The sequence below is a fragment of the Equus caballus genome, chromosome 15 (genome assembly GCF_041296265.1).
Source record: "Equus caballus isolate H_3958 breed thoroughbred chromosome 15, TB-T2T, whole genome shotgun sequence".
In the NCBI taxonomy this organism is placed as follows: domain Eukaryota; kingdom Metazoa; phylum Chordata; class Mammalia; order Perissodactyla; family Equidae; genus Equus; species Equus caballus.
The window spans coordinates 57,801,482-57,814,540 of NC_091698.1; the positions used below are offsets into that span (position 1 = coordinate 57,801,482).

The window sequence follows — 13,059 nt, forward strand, 5'->3', positions numbered from 1 at the left end:
TCACAGGAAACACAGTTCAGCCTAGCAGTTAGTGGTGGGCAGCCAGGGGCTCGGGGTTGCCAGAGCTCACCACACAGAGTGTGGCTGTAATGTCATGCTCTCAGTTATCTGGGTTAGCCATCTGTGGGGCCTGCTGCTTTTAAATGGTCCTCTTGAGCCTTTGGTTTTCATCTTTCTCTTATACCAGAGAAAGAACAGAAGTGAATGTAATTTAATGTCTTATAAAAAGGCAGATCCTATGTTGTTCACGTAGCCATGGCTCACAGCTCCTTGCATGACTGTTGTGATGGCTCCTTATGAAGACTGATACAGGGCAGACTACCACTAAAATCCAAGGCAGAGTCCTCTCCTGGCTTGACTGTCAGGGAAATGAAAGCCAGTCTTTCTGCAACAAATTACTCTAAATACATTTCCCAAATGTACAGTGTGTATGAAGAGCTCCAAAACTGGATAAAACAGCAGGTAAGCAAGGGAAAGAATATTTCAATGCTTCTGGTAGGTACTGGTTCTTTATCAAATGATGTGGCTAATTCACTTTACATAAGCAAAATAAAATCTTGGCTTTGTGTATTCATAAAAATCTTTCAAAGGCTGAAGATCCTTTCCTTTACCATTAATTTCTTCTTTAGAGCTAGTCCAGAAATTAGTGCCCAGGATCAGTTTGATATTTAGAACAATAAGACCTCTCCTTAGGCTGGTTTTTCATAGTAGTGGTAATCTACTTTCTACTCCATTTCCCTAACTTTCTTTCTGTTCTCTTCTCCCAAATAAAAGGAGGGCATGTCCTTCATGGAGAGAGACACTCACCTGCACCTCTCTTCCATCCTAAAAATGCTACTCAGATTTATCGGAGGTTTGCTTAGATTTGAAGCTGTCCTCACACACATGCTATTTTCTACCCAAAATCCTTCTGGCAGGAAACTTTCCTCCCATTCTGAAACTTTATTTATTTCTGTTATTCCAGATGTATGTGCCAATCAGTTTAGCTCCTGCCAATTCTTGTTTATTAATAATGCTAACGAAAGAACTGAAATTCTACCAGATTTCAATCTCTTTTTTCATGCCTCAATAATGAGTCCTAAAAGAGATGAATTCTGATATTGTCTCAGCAACTCAAAGGACTAGGTATGATCAGAGATTTGACTGGCTTTTGCCTACCTTGCACAAACTCAGGAGGGCTATTTGTACTGCTAACTGCCACTGTATATGTGCAGATAATTTGCATTTTCATTGTTCTTTATTTTATGTTATTAGTTATTCATGAGATGAATATCACATTCAACAACTAATCTATAAAGCTTTTGCTTTAAATAACAATGTGCCATTTTTGTTGTAGGAGGTGGAATGGAGGATGGATGTCCCATTTAGAAATCTTGTACAAAGGATTGAAAAATGAATGACACGTAGGCTTTTCCTTGCCATATGTAAAATTGGGATCTCAAAGAGAGTGGCATTAGAGTTGGGAGAAACAGACTGTACTACATACGTATGTACATATAAGGGCCATATTAACCAGCTGGACCTACTGAGAAAGGTCCCTCACCAGCCAGCCAAAGGGAAGAGAAGGTCAGATTTAACCATACTACGTAATGAACCTGTAAATGACTAATTATTCCTCTCACCAAACAGCACAATCTGCATGTGAGTCGAAAACCAACACAGAAAGCATCTGAACTCATTTTTTTTCAGTTGGATATAGTCCAAGTTTCACACACATTGCTTTCCACTTTTCCCAATAAAGGCTCGTGTCTATATTAACACAAATTGAAAAGAAAAAAATGCAAAGATTCCACGCTCTTTCTTAGTTTCAGGAAAGAGTATTTAATTCAGTAGAAACCATTCAAATTAGTATGTGAGGTCCCAGCTGTGTTGGGCGATTCTGTATGTGTGTGCATACACTGTGCACGTACATTTAGCTGTGCCTCCTCACCTATCTCGATATGAATGTTGATATAGACAACCCCTAGATAAGTTAGTTTTAAAAGCAGATCAATGATTTCATTTACCAAGAGGGGAGCACAAGGCCTTTACTATACTCAAAGGATTTCACCGGAATCCCACTGTGGTTATCTAGGTAGGGGCTGCTTCACCTTGGAGGCAGTGAATTGCTAGGTCTTGACTTGCTTAGGAAGGAGGTAACTATCTCTCTTAGGGAATAAAAAAATCCATAAGGAGAACTCCATATTTTTTTCAATAATACAACTTTGAAACTCAGAAATTCTGATAGAAAGATACTGGTGCCAGCAGTAATATGACCTAATTCAATGGACAAAACAGAGAAAAATAGCAATCTAAGATTTAAGATTTTTTGAAGACGAGTAACACATCTTTTTCATCCTTTCATCTTTCACAGTACCTGATATTTGGTAAATATTACAGAGTAATGATAACAACAATGATAGCTAACATTTACGGAACTTCCTATGTGCCAGGCATGGTTCTAAGTACTTGATAGGTTTTAATTCATGTTCTCCTCAAAAAAGATCCTGTCAGGGCTGGCCCCAGTGGCTTAGTGGTTAAGTTTGGCACGCTCTGCTTTGGCAACCGAAGTTGGTTCCCAGGCGCAGACCTACACTGCTGGTCAGTGGCCATGCTGTGGCAGTGGGCCACACACAATCTAAAGGTAGATTTGCCACAGATGTTAGCTCAGGGTGAATCTTCCTCAAGCAGAAAGAGGAGGATCAGCAATGGATGTTAGCTCAGGGCACATCTTCCTCAGCGGAGGAAAAAAAAAAGATCGTGTGAGTGGGCTACTATCGTCCCATTTTACAGATGGGCAAATAGGTGCAGAGAGTTTATGAAACTTGACAAAGGTCACACAGCTAATAAACAGCAGAATGATATTCACATTCAGAGGTCTGGCTCCAGAGCTCAATCTTGTAACTTCTGTGCTAAACTGCCTCTTATTATACAGCATAACAGTAGCTGAACAGAATTGCTGAATTTTATTGAGGAGCTGAATTCTATTGTCTCAGACTAGAAATGTGAACTCATGCAAAATTGAAAAGTCACAGCCAAACTTAGGAATACCAAAAATTACACACACACATACACACTCTGGAATTTATGGTGATTATATATATAATTTTATGGTGACTATATTCTAACAACAGTTAGTTCAAAGTAACTGATATTCCCTGAGAAAATTTAATTCTTCAATACTTTAGAATCCATTTGGCCAATAAATCATTTGGTAACATTTGTAAACTGCAAATACATAACCAGTTGAAGATAAAAATTGTAAAATGTGGTCTTTCTTTTGTCATCTCCTTTGCTCTTTCTTTCAGGGTCCAACTCTTCTGTCCTCCCCACACCCAGCTGTCTCATTTTGGCCTGCATTTTATGAGCAGCACCCTTTTTCTTTAATTCTACCATACAAGGAAATGTACATATCACGTGCCTTGTTCCCCAGATGCTGAACTTTTGCAGACAATGCTTTAGTTCTGAACCCTTTTTTCCAGTGAGGTTTAATCAGATGCCTCAAATCTCAAATGTATGAATAGAAGTGTAGAGGACCCGGCGCCTCTTTGCTCAGCCCTTTCCTTCACTAGACCCTAAAGTGTCTGAGACACTGCACAGATCCTAAGCCACCAACTGCTTAGACTCAAACAAATGCTCGATTTGATGGTGGAGATTGGACCATAGCACGTGCATGGATATTTGAGGCATGTCCCAAAGAAGAGCCTGCACGTGGTTGACTCCAACCTAGAAAGTTCAGTTCTGCCTTAGCCCCATTCTCCAGGTCCCTCATCTGGGTCTTTGTTTTGACATACATTTTACCCACAAGGGAGCCAAATGAGGACAATAAGGGGCTCTCCACCCTTCCGGAGGAGGGTGTCTTTTTTCTCTCTCTCCTCATTTCTCTGAGCTTAAGCCCTTAGCTTCCTTTCTGTTATTCCTGCTGTTCTTCAAGCTGTTTGAGCTCAGCCTTGTGTGAAACTACCCAAAATCTGGCTATCATGCTTCCTTTCCAAAGGCCACGCTCCTGCTAAAAAAAGGGTTTGACTCCCATACAGGTCCCACTGTATAAACAGAGGGACTGTTTCAGCCTGGCTCCACAACCAGTCTGCTGCTCCCTGATGCCCTGTAGACCTCAAAGGCCCACCCTAGGTGACTGAGGAGGAAACCAGAAGGGTCTTGTCCAGGAGTAATAGGAGAAGAAAATAATTCTTTGGAAGAGAAACTCATTCTTGCTTGGGGACACACCTCTTGACAATTTCTTGATGCTATTTGAATGCTTCAAAAGTTCTAAAGTACTACCCAATTATGTAGTTTAGCTAAAAAAATTACACAATTAGGCATATTCATTGTAAGAAAAAATAGAAAATACACAGGAAGAACAAGAAAAAAATTGAGCTATAATCCCTCCAGATATTTTTCCATGGACATATGCTCCAAAGTGGGATAACAGTATTTTATAGATTTCAATTTTATCATAATCATCTTTCAGTATCCATTATATACATCTAAAGCATCATTTGTAGAGTTTGTAGGATTTTTTTTCCTAAACAAATTCCCCATTGCCCAGCTTTAGATTGCTTCTGAACTTTCTCTGCTTTAAGCATCGCGGCAATGACTAAGCAATGAGTACATCAGTGGGGAGGAAGAGCTCTGGGTTCAGAGTGGGTCCAAATCCTAAATAACTGTGTAACTTGGACACTTGGACATATTTTATCAAATCCTCCCATGCCTCATTTCGCCATCTGTTTCAGGGGAGAGTAATTGTAAGAACATAGCTCGTTGGACTGCTCTGAGCCTTAAGCGAGAAAATATATGTAAAGTGCTGAGGACCATGCCTGGCTCATTTCGAGCAGCCAATAAAAGTTGGCTGTGATTAAATAACTCATCATATGATTACTTCTTTAGAACATATTCCTAGAAAGGGAGTCAAAGGGTCACAGGGCCCAAACGTTCTTGAGGATTTTATCTGTATTGCTACTTGTCTCCCATTTTCCTCTCCCAGTGATTAAGAGTGGAAGTGAGAGCCTGCCTCCCACATTCTCCCTGTCTTTGGAAGGTAGTCCTTTTGACAGGAGGCAGCATGGGGAATGGAAAGGGCCCTGAGCTGGGGACAGATGTCCTGAGGTCCAGTCCCAGCTTTGCTATTTATTCAGTAACTACGTGGCCTTGAACTCTCAGTCTCTGACCCTCAGTGTCTTCGTCCGTTAAGAAAAGGCGGTTTGAAAAGCAAGTAGCAGTTTTCACTCTAAAACACTGAATGGTGGAGTAAGTAAAGTAAGTCATGAAAGTACTTTATCAACTATACCTTGCCACCCACACATGAGGTACTTTAGCCCACCTGGGATTCCGCTCTGGCAACCCCTAGAATCATTAAAAGGAGATTTCTAATTCAATTCAGTTCAATTTAATGGTTATTGAGCATCTATTTTGTGTCAGATACTGAGAAAAACTCTGAAGCCAGAGATGCAAACGACAATGGAAACAGATATCTTGTAAAAATGTAGCTGAGAGGGAATCCTCAGGAGGGCAAGCGAGGGTACAGATATTTAAGGCAATCTAAATAAAATTAGGACAAATTTGATAACCTTGTTTCATACTTTTAAACCCCATTGAAGTTTTTTATCCAAGTTGCCAAACTATCACCCCAAAGTTGTCTGCAGTCAAGCAATTGAGGAATGGGGAGATATTCCTGAACATTCATAACATCAATTACAAAAAGAAAAGGAAAGAAATAAAACAAAAGAAGCGAAAATAAGAATCTCTGCCTTGTTCTGTAACTCAGAAAGTGTGCCTCTGCGTCTTCCCATCCACATACTTGACGGTGGCATCTGCACATGAGTATCTGGTTCTACGGCCAGAGAGGAGGGCCAGCGGAAAGCAAGGACGCACTGTGGGCCCTGGCACACACATCCCCTTCTCCACCAGCCAGGAGAGACCAGCCTCACCCCACCACCTCCCGCCTCATTCTTATTCTCGAGCCCTCACAAGCTTCTTTTCTGTCTTAATCAGCTCTGATCTGCTTTTAGCAGACAATAATAGGAATAAAGAACAGCATAGATTTTGGCATGTGTGTGCTTTTTCCCCCTCCTTAATCTTCTATGCAAAAAAAAAAACAAAAGTCGTCTCTCTTTTACAGGCTTCTATTGTTTTAGAAAAGAAAAAAAATAAGTCAGGAAGAACTGTGACCATAACAGACGACATCTCCTTATAGCAAAGCTGCATATTCCATTATCGGCAGGACCGATCTTAATTTACAGTAGACATTGCTGCTCCTGCATTTTATGTGGAAATAACAGAAACGCTTCTTTATGAAACTTGCAATGAAAAACATAAATAGTATATCTTTTAACGATTAACACCAACTAATTCTACTGATGCTGAGTAACATGTGCTGAAGAGATGGATTATCTCTGAAACATAATTTTACTAAGCACTGCTATGTAATTTGTTGAGCATTTAGTAATAAGTATGTCTAATAAAATACGAAAAAAAAATATTTAGAAAATGAACCATAATTTTAATATAATTTTAATTAATGGGAGTGCAATTGCAGTGGTTTAAATTACATTCCCCAGTGGTGAGAAGCCTTTCAAACCTAATTTGTAAGCCAAGATGGTGGCTCTAATGACTGGCAGCAAAGTTTCTTCAACAGATTTCATGGGGCATGATCCAAAGATAATAGGTTCTCAGCCCAATGACAATCCAATTACAATGCCAATCAAAGCCAACTTCATGCACTCTAATTATCAGATTTAGCTGTCAGCTCAAATACAAACATAACACTTTTATTTAAATAAAAATTTAATTTAGGAAAAAAAAAGACGACTTCATGTGTGATTTATTGAGACTGCCAGAGCAATCTAACTTACTTCCCTGGTAATATAATAAAATCAGTCTTGTATTAAAAAAAAAAAAAAAGTGGAAACTTCCCCCCCCCCCCGCCCCCCCCCCCCCCCACCTATTCTCCTGTATCTGCTATGGTATATTGTTTAAGAGTTAATTTAAGCAAAAAGCATAACCTAACATGGCAGGAGATATTTGCCAACTAGAAGTAGGTTAAATAGAGTAGCAAGGTTTCAGGGAGACAAATTTCCAAGTGAATAAATGACAAAACCTAATTAGTTTTTACTAGTCATTAGGAGAAACTGTGTTTCACCTAAAATCCATTTTCCTAGGCCTGAAGCTGAGGACCCTGGCTTTCTCTTCTCTCTGCATTGAGTCATAGTAGAAACGTGGGCAAGCGAGAAAGGAAGGGAAGGCACACAAGACCCACATGAAAATGATGTTAAGACATTTGATATTCAAATCACAAAGACTAATAATCTAGAGCATCAGTAATGGGTAGCAATCGCTCCTCACCACAGCCCCAGGACTGACTCTCAGCTTTTGTTAGAGGTCTCCCTTGAGGATGAAGAATGAAAAGTATCTCTCGGAGCAGTCCTGCCCAGTAGAAATGTTGTGTGAGCGGTAAATGCAGCTACATAGGCAACGTTAAATTTTGCAGTAGCAACATTTGATAAACAGCCAGAAGAAACAGAAAACTAATTTTAATAATATAGTTTACTTAACCCAACATAGCTAAACATTTCAACATGTAATCAACAGTAAAAAAAGATTAATGAGATACTTTATATTCTTTTTTCTCACAGGAAGCCTTCAGAATTGGTGTCTCTTTTACACTTAAGTGCCCCTCAATTTGGTCACATTTCATGTGCCCAAAAAGAAGGCAAAGAAGTAGCTGCCTTCAAGGTTTAGTCATATGGCTCCAAAGATGACTTACACCCAGGAAAAAAAAAAAAATATATATATATATGCACTGGTTTTCCAAAGAAGCTAAAGCATCCTCTAGTATTTTATTTCTTAAGGCTGAACGGATATGCTACATATATATATTTAAGGGAGAGTTTCGGGAGATTTTCCTTTTCCAAAACGTACCCAGTGAACATGTAATATGAAGATATGCAATCTTTTACAATATAGATTTGCATAAAATTAGGACAAGCCTGAGGCTCCCTGAAAGTCAGGCAGGGATGTGACATGAAGAGGGCAGTAACAGCGCTGCACAGGAACCAGGGACGAGCTTTCCCTCTACTGCCTCTAAGACCCTGATTACGAATGGAAGTCTCTCACAACCTTCCTCCGGGATCTCCTTCTTCAGTTAGGGGTGCTCTGTCAGCCCACCCTTGGAGATTTATTTGCCCATTTTGGTACTCTCTCAGGCTTCCTGTCCTTACTCCTGAGGCCAAGATGGGACCCTGAATGCCATCCTCCACACTTCCTAAATTCTTCTCTGATTTAAAAGGAGCTTAAAATTTTCAAACCTACCATGTAGTGTTCACAAGAACCACAGCAGGTTAAAATAAAGGGTTAATTTGCTTCATCCTATATACTTGGAATTGGGAGTCACCTGAATTGCACATGCAAATAGATGCAAACATATGCAAATCAGGGTTTCTCTAGATAAATTGAGTGAAAAAAAAAAGCCTTACAGTATTAGTAACATTGAGGGATTTTGTGGTGTTTAAAGGGAAATTATTTCCTTCCTCCAGTTCCTAATGTGAGTAGCTTTCTCAGTCCCGTCTGAATGAAACTACAAGTTACCAGATCTCAAGGAACAATAATTTTTAAAAAGATTGAACCGGATATTAGTCCGATTGAGATTATGTTATACTTAAGCTTTAATCATTACATCTTAAATGCAACTCTCCCAGGAAAAATTAAAAACTTTCTTACTAAAGAACAAAGGAGTTCTCCAAATAAATTTTTGCTTTAGGTCTGACAATAACATAATGAAAAGTGCTTTTAAGAACATGAAGAGTAATGATACACTGCAGGAATGTGAAGGTGACAGCAGAATACACAGACCTATTCGTTATTATTTTCAATAATAGTAACATACATTATGGTACGTTTGCATGTATTATTCCACTCTACTTCCGGAACCAATCCATAGCCTGTGGTGATGGATTTGTTCTTACGACCATGCCATGAGGTAGCATAACTGGTATTATCATTCCCAATTTGGATATGACTTCTGGAGTTCTAGCTTCTGACCTCACATGGTTCTTCACATGAAAACCAGATCTAGCTGCATCCTGGATACCTGCACCTGGATAGACCAGAGATACCTCAGCCTCTGCAGGTCCAAAGTCAAGCACAACCATAAAAAAAACCTGTCCTTTGAGAGTGTCTTCCCTCAGTCCCTGGTGCCGTCATCTAACATGGCAAGAGAAAACATCAAGTCCTCCTCAAACCTTCTCCATTCCCTAGTCTTACCCTCAGACTTAAACAGATACTGAGTTCACACAGATGCCTTTAAAAAGATCCGACTCTGGGGCTGGCCCTGTGGCCGAGTGGTTAAGTTCACGCGCTCTGCTGCAGGCGGCCCAGTGTTTCGTTGGTTCGAATCCTGGGCGCGGACATGGCACTGCTCATCAGACCACGCGGAGGCAGCGTCCCACATGCCACAACTAGAAGGACCTACAACGAAGAATATACAACTATGTACTGGGAGGTTTTGGGGAGAAAAAGGAAAAAAAATTAAATCTTTAAAAAAATAAAATAAAAAATAAAAAGATCCGACTCCAATCCTTCACAGTAACAGAAAGAATCACACTAGGGAGGGACGTCTGGAACTTGCAGCCTCCCTCCCACACCCACAGCTTCACCTCCCCCTTAGAACTCATGCAAATTCCTGTTAACAAGGCCACCCAGGACTGCCTCCATTGCATGTTTTTGCCCAAGAAGGAAACACAACTTTTTCTTCAATTCCCCAAAGCCCAGCTCAGACAAAATGAAAACAAGACTCCACTAAGCGAGGATAATAGAAAGGAAACGAATATGGAGAATAACAAGCAACTAGATAGTCTACTATATAAAATCCAGCTCAGTCATTTTTAGTGTGTAGCCCTCTAGGTGTGGATGGTCCTTGCCTAGCTCCAGAATTGTCGCCAGTGATAGATGGTCTTCTCCTAGTCCTGAAGGGTGTACCACAAAGCTCCAGCACCACTGTCTCCTTAAAGGGCTGACATGGGGGCCAGGCCTGTGGCCCAGTGGTTAAGTCCACGTGCTCCACTTCAGTGGCCCAGGGTTTCACCGGTTCGGATCCTGGGCGCGGACATGTTACCACTCATCATGCCATGCTGAGGCTGTGTCCCACATAGCACAACCAGAGGCACTCACAACTAGAATATACAACTATGTACTGGGGGACTTTGGGGAGAAGAAGGGAACAAAAAGGGGGAGGGGTGACCTGAAAGAATGAAATCAGAGAGACTGGTCTAGCCTGGTTAAGGTCCTTCCTATGAACTTCATTTCCCTACATGAGGATCTCAATTTCCCAAATGTCTCTCAGGGAGACCACCCCAGGCCCCTACACCCATAGAGGCCTGGGATTACTTTGCAACCTCAAAAGAACTCAGAAATCAAAATCTAACTCAATAAATCTAAGGCACATGAAATCTACATATGTGGTGGAAGGAGGTCCTTTCTTCACGCAACTCCGTGTTTTCAAAATGTCTCTCCACTCTGTCCTCTTCTTTCCACCAGCACGCCACAGACCTGTTAGTCAGTCATTTCTATTTCTCTTCATAATAAAGTCTATGAGCTTTTACTTTTTAATGATAAATGCAATTCATGTCCATTTTAAGAAATCTGCAAAATAATCAGAAATTTAAATACAAAAATGAAAGTCACCCATATGATCTGCACCATCTCTTATCTGAAGGCATGCAGTTGCCCATCAGTTCTTCTAGATTCTGGCCTCTCCCCACTACAGTGCAGCCACAATATTGCCTCTGCATTACATTCACTGCTCATGGATTAAGCATAATTTAATTCAGCAAGAACTTTTACTGATTAGCTCCGAAGTGTCAGACACGGTGAGATGATGCTGAAAAAGATTCAGACTCTCTCTTCACAGAGATCACAGTCATTTTACTCCCCTGTTTGGAGACCTGTGGCTTTGGAATACACTCCAACTACCTCAAACATCTTAGCTCCTTTTCAGCAGACATTGCTGGATGAATTGCCCATACCACCAGGCCCTCATGCATACATGCATCTTGTGCTGCAGCCACAGTGCACCCATTGCAATTCCTCCAGGCATGCACCTGCTTTTAGAAACATTATTTCCTCTACCTGGATCTCCATCCCCTACACACACACACTGCCACGACCACCACCACCATACTACCACCCTAAGAAGATAGTGTGGATTAAAGAAATATATGTTAAATAAAATGAATAAAATATTACATTGTACTGGGTTCACCTGAGATTAAGAGATTTAAATTTGCTCCAAGCACTTAGAATTTAAAATTACCCTTTGGTGAGGACAGGGTATGATTGAAACATATTTTTGCAAAGTTATATCCACAAAAACTCTTTTAATGTCATTTGCACCAAAAGGTGAAGTACCTATTAGAGGATACCGGGCAGAAGGCATGCCACGGTCAGTCTCTCGTTTACATTGGAAGAGCAAATTGGAAGAAGTCCCATAATTCTGCCAATCCAGTGGCCTGAAAGAGGTGGGATTTCAGAAACTCTTGGCATAAAGGGAGTATTTTGGAATATGGTGCCAGGAGGCTATTTCAAGCAAAACTGGAAGCTGTGTGAAAAGGCTGAAATGAACGTGGTATTTTTGGTTGAATAGTCAAAGATGTCCATAAAGAAAGGAAAGGAGAGATTGGAGCATGAAAGGCCCTGAAGTATGTTCAAAAGAGCCTACACTTTAAGACTTTTTTTAACGACTTTCTTAAATTTAGGAGGGACATCTTAGATGTGGTGCTAGAAAGGAAAAAAAAAAAAAAAAAAAAAAGGACCTTCATTCATGAAGTCCTGTATTTGCATGATTGTCTTAAACTAACTCATGTCTTAGCCACACTGTATTTCACCACTTCTCTGAGCTTCCTCTAGCAGTTCACCCCGGATTCACCCCCTCCTCCCCAACTGGTTCCATCCTCCAGCTTTGTAGTCTCCTTGGGCAGCTGGCCCTCTACTTCATCTTCCAGCTGGCACCTTGTCTCATCCTTCCTGCCCTGACATTGCTAACATGACTAATTTCAGATTCTGATCTACCTGGCTTGGTGTCAAGGTTCTCTGTCTTACTGTACTCCACAAGGTAGTCGAGAAGCTATAAATAGCAATTCTAATGACATTCCCACTCTCATTTTCCAGCCTCCTGAAGACAAGAGCTGATCAGCAGAAAACTTCAAGGAAAAGTTTGGAAACCTAAGTCTGAATATGAAGCACAAGTGTGAGGGCACAAGAGCAGATCTATCATGTAAGTATTTTCAAAAAGAGGTTTTATGAAAGAGATCTTAGTCATTTTTAGGACAACACCACTGATTGAGGATGAGGTGTTCTATATTTTTTATGAAGAACCTAAGCCTCTCCTCCCACCAGAGAGGAGGATCCCACTAACTTCTTCATCACTACTCCCCATCTCAGCCCTTTGTCTCTCCTCCAGGGTCTCACACCTTCTGATCACTCCTCAGTTCTCATCTTCAGCAGTTCTGCTGGGTTCTTCTTCTCCATCTACAAACAAGCATAGGGCCACCAGAGTCTTTAAAATAAGCAAACAATCCAGCAAGCCTGCCCTTTCACGAACACATCTGTTTTTCTCTCTCTCCCCACTAAAAACCTAGTGAAGAGTAGTTTATAACAATTTCCTCACCACCCTTTTCATATATCTAAAATTTGATTTCTGCCCTCCCTCAAAATTTTATGGATTATAGAATCATCATCATTTTTTTAAGGGACAGAACCACATTCCCGCCTTCCTGCCAAAAGTTTTGATTGACCATCCTCTGAAAGTCAGTGCATCACATAATAGTTTTAGCCTTGTCTATCCCTTTTGATTGTAAATATGATAGTAACATCTTCACCCTACAGACTGCAACATTCATTTTCTAGGTGGCTAATATATATCACTGCAATGGCACAATCTGGCACACAGAATTGACATTAGTTCCATTCCCAATGTGTCTACTGTGAGCCCTTGGAAACAGTGGGTTGCCAGACTTAACCCCTAACTCATGTCACCTCTGTGTCTAGGCAACTTGTATGAATAGTTTCTGAATAGTGCATCAGTTTTCC

The 13,059-nt window shown here is 40.7% G+C and overlaps 2 long non-coding RNA genes across 5 annotated transcripts in view; both read right to left on the bottom strand.

Annotated features, from left to right (window-relative positions):
- Positions 1–13,059, bottom strand: part of LOC111768098 (uncharacterized) — a 592,572-nt gene that overhangs the window by 282,160 nt on the left and 297,353 nt on the right. The gene's annotated exons all lie outside the window — the stretch shown is intronic.
- LOC138917858 (uncharacterized) overlaps positions 1–13,059 on the bottom strand; it is a 55,682-nt gene that overhangs the window by 9,346 nt on the left and 33,277 nt on the right. The window contains exon 2 of the long non-coding RNA XR_011426441.1: positions 12,441–12,498. This is a non-coding gene — a long non-coding RNA (uncharacterized lncRNA). The remainder of the gene's footprint in view (positions 1–12,440; positions 12,499–13,059) is intronic.